Source organism: Salmo trutta, chromosome 30 (genome assembly GCF_901001165.1).
Source record: "Salmo trutta chromosome 30, fSalTru1.1, whole genome shotgun sequence".
Taxonomy (NCBI): Eukaryota; Metazoa; Chordata; class Actinopteri; order Salmoniformes; family Salmonidae; genus Salmo; species Salmo trutta.
The window spans coordinates 27,678,141-27,692,851 of NC_042986.1; positions in this window are offsets into that span (position 1 = coordinate 27,678,141).

Genomic DNA, 14,711 nt, shown 5'->3' on the forward strand with positions numbered 1-14,711 from the left:
AGATAAAGAGTAGTGTTGAGACTGTAGATAAAGAGTAGTGTTGAGACTGTAGATAAAGAGTAGTGTTGAGACTGCAGTGTAGATAAAGAGTAGTGTTGAGACTATAGGGTAGATAAAGAGTAGTGTTGAGACTGCAGTGTATATAAAGAGTTGTGTTGAGACGGCAGTGTAGATAAAGAGTAGTGTTGAGACTGTAGATAAAGAGTAGTGTTGAGACTGTAGATAAAGAGTAGTGTTGAGACTGTAGATAAAGAGTAGTGTTGAGACTGCAGTGTAGATAAAGAGTAGTGTTGAGACTGTAGTGTAGATAAAGAGTAGAGTTGAGACTGTAGATAAAAAGTAGTGTTGAGACTGTAGTGTAGATAAAGAGTAGTGTTGAGACCATAGGGTAGATAAAGAGTAGTGTTGAGACTGCAGTGTATATAAAGAGTAGTGTTGAGACGGCAGTGTAGATAAAGAGTAGTGTTGACACTGCAGTGTAGATAAAGAGTAGTGTTGAGACTGTAGATAAAGAGTAGTGTTGAGACTGTAGATAAAGAGTAGTGTTGAGACTGTAGATAAAGAGTAGTGTTGAGACTGTAGATAAAGAGTAGTGTTGAGACTGCAGTGTAGATAAAGAGTAGTGTTGAGACTGCAGTGTAGATAAAGAGTAGTGTTGAGACTATAGGGTAGATAAAGAGTAGTGTTGAGACTGCAGTGTATATAAAGAGTTGTGTTGAGACGGCAGTGTAGATAAAGAGTAGTGTTGAGACTGTAGATAAAGAGTAGTGTTGAGACTGTAGATAAAGAGTAGTGTTGAGACTGTAGATAAAGAGTAGTGTTGAGACTGTAGATAAGGAGTAGTGTTGAGACTGTAGTGTAGATAAAGAGTAGAGTTGAGACTGTAGATAAAAAGTGGTGTTGAGACTGTAGTGTAGATAAAGAGTAGTGTTGAGACCATAGGGTAGATAAAGAGTAGTGTTGAGACTGCAGTGTATATAAAGAGTAGTGTTGAGACGGCAGTGTAGATAAAGAGTAGTGTTGAGACTGTAGATAAAGAGTAGTGTTGAGACGGCAGTGTAGATAAAGAGTAGTGTTGAGACTGCAGTGTAGATAAAGAGTAGTGTTGAGACGGCAGTGTAGATAAAGAGTAGTGTTGAGACGGCAGTGTAGTTAAAGAGTAGTGTTGAGAATGCAGTGTAGATAAAGAGTAGTGTTGAGACTATAGGGTAGATAAAGAGTAGTGTTGAGACTGTAGTGTAGATAAAGAGTAGTGTTGAGACTGTAGATAAAGAGTAGTGTTGAGACTGTAGATAAGGAGTAGTGTTGAGACTGTAGTGTAGATAAAGAGTAGAGTTGAGACTGTAGATAAAGAGTAGTGTTGAGACTGTAGTGTAGATAAAGAGTAGTTTTGAGACCATAGGGTAGATAAAGAGTAGTGTTGAGACAGCAGTGTATATAAAGAGTAGTGTTGAGACGGCAGTGTAGATAAAGAGTAGTGTTGAGACTGCAGTGTAGTTAAAGAGTAGTGTTGAGACGGCAGTGTAGATAAAGAGTCGTTTTGAGACTGTAGTGTAGATAAAGAGTAGTGTTGAGACTATAGGGTAGATAAAGAGTAGTGTTGAGACTATAAGGTAGATAAAGAGTAGTGTTGAGACTGCAGTGTAGATAAAGAGTAGTGTTGAGACTGTAGATAAAGAGTAGTGTTGAGACTGCAGTGTAGATAAAGAGTAGTGTTGAGACTGCAGTGTAGATAAAGAGTAGTGTTGAGACGGCAGTGTAGTTAAAGAGTAGTGTTGAGAATGCAGTGTAGATAAAGAGTAGTGTTGAGACTATGGGGTAGATAAAGAGTAGTGTTGAGACTGCAGTGTAGATAAAGAGTAGTGTTGAGACTGTAGATAAAGAGTAGTGTTGAGACTGTAGATAAGGAGTAGTGTTGAGACTGTAGTGTAGATAAAGAGTAGAGTTGAGACTGTAGATAAAGAGTAGTGTTGAGACTGTAGTGTAGATAAAGAGTAGTGTTGAGACGGCAGTGTAGATAGAGTCGTTTTGAGACTGTAGTGTAGATAAAGAGTAGTGTTGAGACTATAGGGTAGATAAAGAGTAGTGTTGAGACTGCAGTGTATATAAAGAGTAGTGTTGAGACGACAGTGTAGGTAAAGAGTAGTGTTGAGACTGCAGTGTAGATAAAGAGTAGTGTTGAGACTATAGGGTAGATAAAGAGTAGTGTTGAGACTGCAGTGTATATAAAGAGTTGTGTTGAGACGGCAGTGTAGATAAAGAGTAGTGTTGAGACTGTAGATAAAGAGTAGTGTTGAGACTGTAGATAAAGAGTAGTGTTGAGACTGTAGATAAAGAGTAGTGTTGAGACTGTAGATAAAGAGTAGTGTTGAGACTGTAGATAAAGAGTAGTGTTGAGACTGCAGTGTAGATAAAGAGTAGTGTTGAGACTGTAGTGTAGATAAAGAGTAGTGTTGAGACTGCAGTGTAGATAAAGAGTAGTGTTGAGACTGTAGATAAAGAGTAGTGTTGAGACGGCAGTGTAGATAAAGAGTAGTGTTGAGACTGTAGATAAAGAGTAGTGTTGAGACTGTAGATAAAGAGTAGTGTAGATAAAGAGTAGTGTTGAGACGGCAGTGTAGATAAAGAGTAGTGTTGAGACTAGTGTAGATAAAGCAGCAGACAAAGCTAACTGCTATCACCTGTATTTGCCATTTTCTTTAGTATTTTATATATCACATCAACCATGTCATTGAACACCTAGTGATAGCAATACATCTGATGTCCCATGCAGTCCCACAGTAAATGGGTAAAAACAAGCCTCCTTTGGATAACTGGTTCAATTTTACATTTCAGAATCTGAATTGTGCAAGATGAAACAGGTACTGTAGCGCTTTCAAGGCTGTCTACATACCAGGGTGACCGCAGAGCAGTCTAATACTCTCGTTATTCCAACCCCCCCCCTCCGGCTTTCTCTCTGATAAAACCTTGTACTCCTTCCAAAAAAAACAACATTTCTTCGGGATGTGTACATTTGTTTGTGTTTACGCCTAAAGCAACGTCTTTTTATGACACTTGACAAAGTATTCCATTTAGAAAGAGTTCAGGGAGAGTGAAAATGTAGTTCTGAAAAGGAGCCTCTTTTACATAGAGCTGTGTTTTAAAATGGCCGACGTACAGCTGTCATACATTACAGGACCCGAGCAGCCAGAGAGTCAGTTTCATTAGCAGGCATTACAAACAAACGTAAACATTCCCACTTGCCATTGTTCTTGTCTCTGTCATACACAAGTTTACTGCTCTGTTAGGGAGATTGATGCCTGTGTGTTTATCTATCCACTCTCTGAGTGACTGGTTATTATCGAGGCGTATTCATAAATACAAACAGCAATCAGCATAAATCTTGTCACTATCACCGTTTAATACGATATGTTGAAAAAATATGATTCTAAAGATGGGCCTGATTCCTTGTTATTTCTATCTAATTATATAACTTGTCACTGATGCATGCTCTTAAGACTCATACCCAACACGCCCAGATAATGGTCTTGTTCGAGGGGGGAAGTTCCCACTCTTCACGTTATCTTATCTCCCCAATAGCCCGAGGAACTGAATGGGCACCCGTCTACAGCCTAGGGGATCCAAAACCTCTGTTTGGAAAACAACAAATACTGTATGACATTTAACAATGTTTCCACCTGAGAGACAGACGGACACTCCAAGCCTGTGGAAAGCCTCTTCAGACTGATACAGTGTCACTTTGTAGGCATGATGGTCTGTTCTGAGGCCTGTCCTACCACAGCAGTCTGGCATGGGTCAGGAATGTCACGTGGACATCTCGAGACAGCTTGTGGATTGTGTCAAGTTTGGGTTTATTGTAAAATATTGTCTTTATGCCATAATGCCAACATTACAGGTAATCTGATTTAAGGAAGTAGGCAGCCCTCATTCACAGTAATGTAAATGTAGTGTAACCTGCATGTCCTTTGTGTTTCCTTTGTTACATTTCAACTTGTTGTTGCCTGATATTGAGCCATATAAAACATATGTCAATCAGGGAACCAGTGCCCAAAATGCTTAAGTTCCAGCCCTGAGTGCTACAGTAGCATACATTTTTGTATGGATGAATTTAAATGAATTGAGATATTTCCATAGAATAACAAAAGCTCTGACGAAGGCCGTGAGACCGATACGTAAAGCTTATTAAAGATCAGTGATACTACCAAGAGCAGTGTGCGGTTTCCTTTTTCCTTCATCTTGTTCAACTGTTACCATGCACCTGCAAAAAAGATTTCTCAGATGTGCGAGTGCCTTTTGAACATAGAATAACAGTAACAACAATATATTGTTCTTGTTATTTCAACTCAAGCACACAAGCTGATGGACATGGAGGCCAAGATGGCAGATGCTGAGACCCACGTGGAGGAACTGCAGACAGAGAATGATGGTAATTCATGATTAATTAGATAATGAGGAAACCTTTATCACTAATGTTATGGTAACAAGGAATTAATACATTTGTCATTTTAGCACAAGCGGGTTTGCTGACAGGCAGGGGAGCCAGGATGACAGCTGCTGAAAGTCATATGGAGGAACTTCAGACAGAGAATGAAGGTGAATAATGACAATTAAATACACAACAGATACAACGGATCACAAGCAACATGAACATTTCTAATGAGATTTTCTGCAAAGCACAAGTGATACATTAAGAGGACCACAATGAAAATAAGCCTTCAGGCTTTACTGTGTTTTATCCTCAATAATTGTTTATGTATGTAATGTTGTCTCTGGCTGGAGCAGCACTACCACTTTTAAATGTAAAAAATGTCAATTAATCCACCAATCAAATAATCTTGGCTGTTGACAGGAAAGGAATTTCTGTTATCTTTAGTCCAAGCAGCAGAGTTGAGTGCAATGAGAGAAAATTGGAATACCACAGAGAGCCAGGCAGAGGGACTGAAGACACACAGTGACGGTAGATAAACTCACATAGAAGTAACATGTTTTCTAATTAATTTCAGCTCAAAGTGTGGAGCTGGGTGTCACAAAGGTCAAGCTAAGCTCTGTGGAAGCCAGGTTGACAGCCAGTGAGAGCCAAGTGGATGGACTGGACAGAGCAGGAAGGCCGGAGGTGGACTGGGGACAACGACATGTGCAGTGACTACCCACTGGGCACAGACATCAATTCAATGTCTATTCCACGTTGGTTCAACGTAACTTAATTGAAATGACGTGGAAACAACATCAGACTGTTAAACAGCCGTCACTAACATTGAGTGGCTGCTGCCAACATTCTGACTCAAATCTCTAGCCACTTTAATAATAAAAAATTGGATGTAATAAATGTTTCACTAGTCACTTTAAACAATGCCACTTTATATAATGTTTACATACCCTACATTACTCATCTCATATGTATATACTGTAACTCTATACCATCTAGTGCATCTTGTCTATGCCGTTCGGCCATCGCTCATCCATATATTTACATGTACATATTCTTATTCATTCCTTTACACTTGTGTGTGTATAAGGTAGTTGTTGTGAAATTGTTAGATTACTTGTTAGATATTACTGCATGGTCGGAACTAGAAGCACAAGCATTTCACTACACTCGCATTAACATCTGCTAAACATGTGTATGTGACCAATAAAATGTGATTTGATTTGAGTCAACCAGTGTGTGCCCAGTGGGTAGATTTCATGGGAGTTGTGGGCTGAAATAGTATATAGAGTATTTATTGGTTTCTGAGAGATCTGTCTGTCAGGTCAAACATCACTGAGAATCAGGTGCTGAGCGGGAGACAATGGTGGTGATGCTGGAATCATCGGTGGACGCCCTCCAAAGCCTGAATGATAGTAAATTAATATTGCACTGGAAAGTGTGTGAATGGTGAGTGTGAAAAGTCTGAGAGTGATAAAGGGCCCGTGTTTTGCATGTGTGTGTACATGTGTGGATTTTAATTTGTCTGTAAATCAATATGTGTTGCAGAGAGGAAAGTGGTGTTCTCTGCTTCACTTTTGGCGTCTGCTGAAGGAAACACGGGACCAAATGACTACGAAACCAAACTGATCTTCACAAACGCCTTCACAAACATTGGTAATCATTACAACTCAGCCACGGGTACAGTATGTATTTTCTTTTGGGGGGAGGGAAGGGTTTTTCTGATACAGATGACTCACCAGTGAGAGGTGTTTGCTACTTCAGATTTACCGGCCAGTTTGTGACCGGGAAAAATATGAGAGTAAGGTTGTTCAAGAATGAGCAACCAACCCATTGTGATCATAGGGGATCGTACCTCTCCTGAAGACGGTGAGGATGGTGCGTCCAATGGAGTAGTTCTGCATTTAGGAATGGGAGGTGTAGTATCAATGAGGCTTATGGACAATGCCCATATATGGGATGACCAATATCATAGAACTACCTTCAGTGGCTTCCTGCTCTTTCCAATGTGAGAAGATAATAGAACAGAGCAGAAAAAGTACAGCATGAGGGCAATACCTACTCCCTCTGTCCCGGTTTGACTGAGAATGAGGTCAAGTCTCAAACACTGCCGTTTAAAAAAGGGCCACTTTGGTTGAGGTGGACATTACGTTATGAAAACCATCAACAAATTCCTCAGATAAAAGAGGAAAATGACATTGCATGAATGTGATCATTGTTTCCTTCCCTTTGGTGTTTCACATCATAAACCTCTGGGAATGCAACTGCATCACTGTTTAAGCTTTGACTCAGATCTATTCAGACGCTTTGTTGTGCAGTCAGTCAGATCATACATATTGACACACACACACACACACACACACACACACACACACACACACACACACACACACACACACACACACACACACACACACACACACACACACACACACACACACACACACACACACACACACACTGACGGTACACACCCTTCTTTATCAGTCATCAACTACAGCCCTGATAACCATTATGAACACCACTCTGAGGCTGAAAAGAGACATGCAAGTACTCCAGTTCCCTCTATTCACTGCCAGTGGCCGTGGTTACAACAGGTTATGTTGAGAAGTAGCGTTTGGTCTCCCCCCTCTCCCTTAGCAAAGACTGCTGTGCATGTCTGCATCCCAGTGACGATGAATGATGTGAGCTAAGATCTCCACAGAGATTCCAACATGGTGCCAAAGCATGCCCTCTCTGTATCTGTGTCACATGACAAGTTGTCATACTATCCTTGGGTAAGGACACAGTAACATATCTACTTCCTCAAAGTATGATAGCCACTTTTCTAAGAAGGTGAAAAAGGATGTTATCGAGAACCTAAAATGGTTCTTCAGCTGTCCCCATAGGAGAACCCTTTGAATAACCCTTTTGGTTCCAAGTAGAACCGTTTTGGGTTCCATGTAGAACTCTTTCCACAGAGGGTTCTACATGGAACCCAAAATAGTTCTACCTGGAACCAAAAAGGTTTCACCTAGAACCAAAAAAGGCTTCTCCTATGGGGACAGCCAAAAAAACCTTTTGGAACCTTTTTTCTAAGAGTGTATGCAATTAACAATAAATACAGTCAGTAGGCCTACACCAATTCCTTCTCGTGCAGTACGTAAAAGTAAAAAAGGCATGCCCATGTCAGGTGAGAGTTGCTCGTCCCAGTCGGCAGGATTAATTCACCTGAGTTTATGGAAAGCGCCTGCAGTGCCTTGGAGAAGCGGTGGCTCCTTTGAATGTTAAGATCCTACCCCCAGCTACAGCCACAGTACCAAGAGCTCTGCTCTGCTGCACCAAGGCTGGCTGATCAAACAGCTGCCAATATGAAGAGGACTGCCATATCCTCTCTGAAATGAATACACCTTTCTTGCGTCCCACATTTTTTCTCTCTCACCCTCACTCATCAGGTGGATTTTTTTTCTCTCCCAATTGCATTTAATTCTACGTTGCATGTCCCCACTATAGACAGTTTGGATAGGGAGTTTCAAGACACTTTGCAAACAGAAAGAGCTGTTCAGAGAACCTCACTTCTACAGAGGTCATGACTCACATTGTGGTGCATTATCATCAGAGGAGAAGGGGGAAACCTAGTCAGTTGTACAACTGAATGCATTCAATCAAAATGTGTCTTCCACATTTAACCCCACCCCTCTGAATCAGAGAGGTGCGGGAGGCTGCCTTAACCGACATCATCGGCACGCGGGTAGCAGTTGTTGTGGTGGTTAACTGCCTTGCTCAAAAACAGGACGAAAGAATCTTCCACCTTGCCGATTTGGGGATTCAAACAAGCAACCTTTCGGTTACTGTCCCAATGCTCTAATCGCTAGGCTCAGGCTAACTCATCACAGCATTATCATCAGGGACATGAGGCCAACTTATTACAGTATTATCAGTAGGGACATCAGGCCAACTTATTACAGCATTATCACCAGGGACATCAGGCCAACTTATTACAGCATTGTCATCAGGGATATCAGGCCAACTTATTACAGCCGTATCATCAGGGACATCAGGCCAACTTATTACAGCATTATCATCAGGGACATCAGGCCAACTTATTACAGCATTATCACCAGGGACATCAGGCCAACTTATTACAGCATTATCATCAGGGACATCAGGCCAACTTATTACAGCATTGTCACCAGGGACATCAGGCCAGGTTATTACAGCATTGTCACCAGGGACATCAGGCCAGCTTATTACAGCATTATCATCAGGGACATCGGACCAACTTATTACCGCATTATCATCAGGGACATCAGGCCAACTTATTACAGCATTATCATCAGGGACATCAAGCCAACTTATTACAGCATTCCCACCCAATATGCAAACCCAATATGCAAATCCATGTGAATGTGCAGTCCAAATCAAGTCTGACATTAAAGTAGAAATTGCAAACTTTAGAAGCCTTTTTTAACCTCAAATACACTACAAGTTTTCATTTGCTGCTGTGCAGGAAAATTCTCAGTAACAAAAGAGCGGTCAAATGAAGATCCTACATCTTTATTCCCAGACTCCTCTCTATCATGTTGACTTTTAATTGTGTGTGCAGCTGTGAAAACCCCCAGATGAACGACTCTTAGTTGTGTGGTTGATGAATCAGATGGGTAGAAGAGACACAGAGGATGGTTAAGGCTTGTTAATTACCAAGGCAGGGAAATCCCTATTGGAAAAAGTCAATCACAATGTTTAATTTGCACTAGCAAATCTTTCATCTAGGTGATTTTCTTTCTGTGGGATTGTTCAGATGTGAAGGCTCATTAATCGTGACAGTGTTGGGCAGGTTGCGTGCCACCTCTCTCTCTCTCTGATGGCTTAGCTATAAGGATCTATTGAACTGTGAATGTTATGGTTAGGGCTGGGTTCATCCGTAAACCATTAAAGTACAAGGGGCAGGACTTTGTGGTTTCATGAACGTACGAATGCAATAATTGTGTGTGTGTGTGTGTGTGTGTGTGTGTCTGTCTGTCTGTCTGTCTGTCTGTCTGTCTGTCTGTCTGTCTGTCTGTCTGGGGTTTTCCATTACAGTCATTTATTTTGTCAGGCCTTCACAAGCTTTGCATCTCATTAGTAACATGTACAGCAACAGTCTAGTTTATTTGCACATAAGAGGACATTGTTGTTGGTAATTTGTAGTTCATGGCTATAAAATGTAGTGTCAGGTCTAATATGATAATTGGAGTGTAGCCAGGTTAGCAGCTTCTGCTAATCATAGGCCCATGAGTTCCACAGTAGGTGCCATTAGTGCTCTTTTCGCCACTACAAAACATGTTTGGTGCAAGCAAAGCCCAGAGGCTGAACTGACAGTAGATGAGCATTCCATTCTGCCTGATTTAAAAGCAAAGTCTAATCTTTTTATGAATGACCTTGATCAGAGATGAGCATGAGGCATTTTCTTGATCAAATAAAAATTGGGTTTAAAGAAAGGTAGGAGTTATTTTACCATTGGAGGGGACCTACCCCTGATGATGAAAGAGTTAAATCTTCAATCACCCTGGTAAAATGATATGAGTGTATGTCGGGAGCTTCAGTGAAAATATAGTCGAGCCCAAGGGCTTCTTTCAGATGCAAATCTAAGCGTGTTCCATGTGTGTTTCAGAGGCCTAGCACCGTAATCTGGTCTGAGCATTACTACAGTTTTGATTACCAAACACACACACACACACACACACACACACACACACACACACACACACACACACACACACACACACACACACACACACACACACACACACACACACACACACACACACACACACACACACACAAGTGTAGTGGAGGGTATACTCAGGTAAAAGCGATATATATACCCACTTTTTTTTCAGTGGGTATTGTACTTACTTATACTTACTTCTTAATCCATACTGATGCATATCAAAGTATTGTAGTGGAGGTATACGATTTATCAATTATGTAGTACAATAGAGAAATCATGCACAAAGTAGCCTACACAATCGTAAAGCACGTGAAATATATTCACATGGGTAGGAAAGTTCATTCGAAGAATGTATGAAAACATGAAAATTACCATATCTAAGTGGTCGCTTGTCAGAATCAGAAGTGTCATATTCTTCCTGGGGGTGTATATGAACAGACTTTAATAAGATTTCATGTTGCTAAAATGCTGTCAGTTCCACTTTAAATGCAACAATGTTTCACCACATACACTACCATTCAAATGTTTGGGGTCACTTAGAAGTGTCCTTCTTTTGTTTTTTTTAAAGCACATTTTTTTTGTCCATTAAAATAACATCAAATTGATCAGAAATACAGTGTAGACACTGTGAATGTTGTAAATTACTTTTGTAGCTGGAAAAGGCAGTTGTTTTATGGAATATCTACATAGGTGTAAAGAGGCCCATTATCAGCAACCATCACTCCTGTGTTCCAATGGTACATTGTGTTAGCCAATCCAAGTTTATCATTTTAAAAGGCTAATTGATCATTAGAAAACCCTTTTGCAATTATGTTAGCACAGCTGAAAACTGTTGTTCTGATTAAAAAAGCAATAAAACTGGCCTTCTTTAGACTAGTTGTGTATCTGGAGCATCAGCATTTGTGGGTTCGAGTAGAGGCTGAAAATGGCCAGAAACAAAGAACTTTCTTTTGAAACACGTCAGTCTATTCTTGTTCTGAGAAATGAAGGCTACAGTGAAGAGGCGACTCCGGGATGCTGGCCTTCTAGGCAGAGTTCCTCTGTCCAGTGCCTGTGTTCTTTTGCCCATCTTAATCTTTTCTTTTTATTGGCCAGTCTGAGATATGGCTTTTTCTTTGCAACTCGGAGTCGCCTCTTCACTGTTGAAGTTGAGACTGGTGTTTTGTTGGTACTATTTAATGAAGCTGCCAGTTGAGGACTTGTGATGCGTCTGTTTCTAAAACTAGACACTCTAATGTACTTGTCCTCTTGCTCAGTTGTGCACCGGGGCCTCCCACTCCTCTTTCTATTCTGGTTAGAGCCAGTTTGCACTGTTCTGTGAAGGGAGTAGTACACAGCGTTGTACAAGATCTTCATTTTCTTGGCAATTTCTCAGATGGAATAGCCTTCATTTCTCAGAACAAGAATAGACTGACAAGTTTCAAAAGAAAGTTCTGGAACACAGGAGTGATGTTTGCTGATAATGTGCCTCTGTACGCCTATGTAGATATTCCATAAACAATCTGCCGTTTCCAGCTACAATAGTCATTTACAACATTAACAATGTCTACACTGTATTTCTGATCAATTTGATGTTATTTTAAAGGACAAAAAAAATAGCTTTTCTTTCAAAAACAAGGACATTTCTAAGTGACCCCAAACTTTTGAATGGTAGTGTAAGTTATTTTCAAAGAGACGGCTAACAACAGCAAGCTCACTACAATGAAAAACAGTTCCACCCACCAGATGATGATAATTTGAAACTTAACTTCTTGTTGAAAGTTAATCTTGAAAAGGGAGAAGCTAACAAATTAGCAACAACCTCCTCCTTGATAACACCTGCTGCAGTCGGTGCAAACTAGCCGACAACAAAAGCTAGCTAGCTAGACTGTGGGAAAACTACTGCTGGCTATTGCGCAGTGACCTTCTTCTTCTGCTTCTTCTTCTGCTTCTTCTTCTGCTTCTATGATATCATGGCGGTCCGCAAACAATCGTTTTAGTGCAAGCCGCCACCTGCTGTGCTGGAATGTACGATCAATCATGATGTGCCCAATTCTTTACTACCATGAAAATACAATTTAAAACCAAATAAATCCTTAACCCCCCCCCCCCCCCCCGCAAACCCATTTAAATTTTATCTATGTCATGCGAAACACTCCACCCTTAGGATTGTTCAGCATGTCAACAACCATTTCAACAGTAACAACTGTTACCCCCAGTATCGCTTTTGCTGTCTTCACAATAACCTTCAACCTGGCATTTCTGCTTTCCACAACCCGAGTCGTATTGATAACCTTACCAATAAACACTATGAAGTCAACTTTCTTGAATTGGACTCACATTTTTCTGGTCTCTGTCTTGACTCGGTCTCTGTCTTGACTCAGACCCCCCCCCCCCCCCCCCCCCCCCCCTCTGGTCTTGGTCTTGACTTGGTCTAGATTTGCTCCGGTCTTGGTTTTGAATCGGTCTCGCTTTACGTGGTCTCGAACACAACACTGGCTCACACACACAACCAGAACTGATCCGAGACAGCGGTTTCCATGGAAATGAGGGCTTGTACCCTGGCCAGAGCCTGAAGATGCATATCTCCTTAGAATCCTGAAAACACCTGATTGTACTCAGATTCAAATGCATTGCACTGAACCGGACAGAGAGGGACTGTTCTTTGGAAATACACACAGGAATTATTTTCCCTCGTGTCCGGGGTAACAGGGCGTTTGAAGTTCTATCAGAGACTAATACACATGAAAATATCTCTAGTTGTCTACAATATGATTCGTTCTCTTTCCTTTTATAGCCAGTCTATTGGACAAAAGCATCATGAGAAGGCTATGCAGTCGAAACTGATATCATCAAATTTCAAGATATTTGACATCAACACAGGGTCCTCCTTTCAGTAATACCTGGATAATAGCATAGAAATAACTTACTATCATTACAGTTTCCATTTACTGTTCAAACATTACAAATCATCCTTGTCTGCATGATGTTGCACAATAATGATGGTTTAAAGGCACAATGCAGATGTTTTTATCTCAATATCAAATCATTTCTGGGTAACAATTAAGTACCTTACTGTGATTGTTTTCATAGCTTCTTAGCAAGAGAAATTTCTCAAGCAAGACTTTTGCTATAACTGTCTGGGAGTGGTCTGAGTGGGAGGGGAAAACTTCAAACTCGCTGTTATTGGCAGAGGTTTGGAACTCTATTTTTTATTGGTGTATTAACTCATTTACCTCCTGGTGATGTCACCAGGTAGGCCAAAACTCCATCCCAGCAAAACAGGCAGAAATTTCAGGCAGTCTTTTCAAATGGCTCTTACACTAAAAGGGCATTATCATCATTTTCACAGTATTATTCCAACCACATAGTGAGGAAATATACACTGATTATACCAAACATAATATTGAGCCCCCCCCCCTTTTGCCCACAGAAAAGCCTCAATTGATCAGGGCATGGACTCTGTCAAAAGTGTTGCACAGGGATGCTGGTCCATGTTGAAACCTAATGCTTCCTACAGTTGTGTCAAGTTGGCTGGAAGTCAGCAGCGTTGCAGTTCTTGACACAAACCGGTGCGCCTGGCACATACTACAATACCCTGTTCAAAGGCACTTACATTTTTTGTCTTGCCAATTCACCCTCTGAATGGCACACGTACATAATCCATGTCTCAATTGTCTCAATGCTTAAAAATCCTTCTTCAACCTGTCTCCTCCCCTTCATCTACACTGTTTTGAAATTGATTTAATAAGTGACATCAATAAGGGATCATAGCTTTCACCTGGATTCACCTGGTCAGTCTAAGTCATGGAAAAGCAGGGGATCTTAATATTTGGTATACTCAGTGTATATAAAACACAGGAACATCAAATTCTAGACTGCACTGGGCCTTTAAACTCTACAAAGGGTCATCAGTGGTTTGCTGACTCTATAATGCATCATCTGAGAAATAACCTCTTCCCCTAGATGACTGTGTTATGTTGTGCAACCTTCTGAGTACACTTGTTGGCTTCCACCACAGTCTCCTCCAGGAAACAGTGATAGCAGGTTCATATTTACCTTGGCTTGGTGCTTATCTGCCTTGATGATATTTGTGTTATGAGAGACATAGTTCTGGGTGGCCTCAAGGGTCTTTGTGAGGCGATGCTTCGTTACACTCGGCCAATCTAGGTGAATTTCAATCACACTTTGAAGTCTGTGGAATAATGTTTATTTTCTTAAAGCGATGTCACCCTTTTCATATCAAGTGACCCAATTCAGTGTGACGTAAGTGTAGAGGTAGTGTGTTGTGAATGGTTGGATGTGTTTTCCCTCAAAAGCTCAGCTGTTGAAGGAAGAAAAATGTTTACCTTTGACACAGGAAGTGATACTTGGTCTAGGTGATGAACTATCACTGCCTATCGGTCATGGTAGAAACCCCTCATTTGGCTCGGCTGCTGAAATATGTCGCAATCACTAGGAAGAATTTTCTTCCTTAGGTATGTAGCTTTTTGTGGTATTTCGACTTAAGAAGCTCTGAATTCCTAATTGAGGAAGAACTTAAAGTGTTGTGTTTCTGCAGTAGCTGTAAGAATAATTGAACAGGCCCAGCCTTTGGAATGAGCAGAGCTACCT